The following is a 1,143-nucleotide window of genomic DNA, read 5'->3' on the forward strand; positions in this document are numbered from 1 at the left end:
GGTGGAGATGGTCTGCAGTGGGCTCTTAGGGTAGCAAATGGTGGAGATGGTCTGCAGTGGGCTCTTAGGGTAGCAAATGGTGGAGATGGTCTGCATTGGTCTCTTAGGGTAGCAAATGGTAGAGATAGTCTTCAGTGAGCTCTTAGAAAGTTCTACAATGACACCCCCTCTTTCTCACTTATGGACTGATATGAGGCAATCCATTCAGGTCAGCTGTGATGTCACCACAAAATTAGTGACAGATGCATGCTTCTCCCCCCCACCCCACCCCCACCCCGAACAATCTGATGTCCTGGCTTTTACTCAAGTTTTACTTTCTGGATGTTTCTGTGATCCTGCCTTAGATGTCAATGGACTCGGCATGGACTTTGAACCCTGAGAACACTCAAGGCTGAAAGCAATGTGTTAGGGACAGCAGAGCCAGCAAGACTGGGGTTCAGCATGGCTTCAGGCCATACCTTCATGTAGCAGGAACTGTTTTTAAAATACAAAATACATTCTTTCTGGTCTACATGCAGTCCTTGCCGAAACGAACCTGGTTTTAGGGACCCCTTTTCTGGGTTATGAGGAGGCAAGCGTCCCCTCCTTGAGCACTGGGGCTCCCCTGACTTCACCTTATATATTATGAAATATCCCTTAAGGAAATTATGTCGTGCTCTGAATTGACTTAGGACTGTAGATTTTTTTTAAATATATTTATTCATCTGAGTTATTCATCAGAGCTAGTTATTTATAGAATTTTGAAGTTTCTACTTGTAACTAAATATTAAAGTATAACACTCAAAATCATAGCATGAATTTGGACATTTCTGAGTGTACATGTTAAGCTTTGGTTTTTTTGAGTCAGCAATCTAAGCTCTCTTTGTCTTCTTTTTCTTCTTTGTGTGGTTGTTGTTGTTTTGTTTTGTTTTGTTTTTTCTGTGCTAAGAGTAGAAATTAGGGCCCCATGCTAGTAGGATAATAATGCACACAGTCAATTGAGATTAATCTCCTTCCTGAACTCAACAGTTGTCTAACTTTAAAATTTCATTTGATTTACTGTGAACCAAAAGGGGCTACATGGATATCACCAGTCCTCACAGCTCTGGCATCCACCAGTCCTCACAGCTCTGGCATCCACCAGTCCTCACAGCTCTGGCATCC

The sequence above is a fragment of the Mus pahari genome, chromosome 16 (assembly GCF_900095145.1).
Source record: "Mus pahari chromosome 16, PAHARI_EIJ_v1.1, whole genome shotgun sequence".
NCBI lineage: Eukaryota > Metazoa > Chordata > Mammalia > Rodentia > Muridae > Mus > Mus pahari.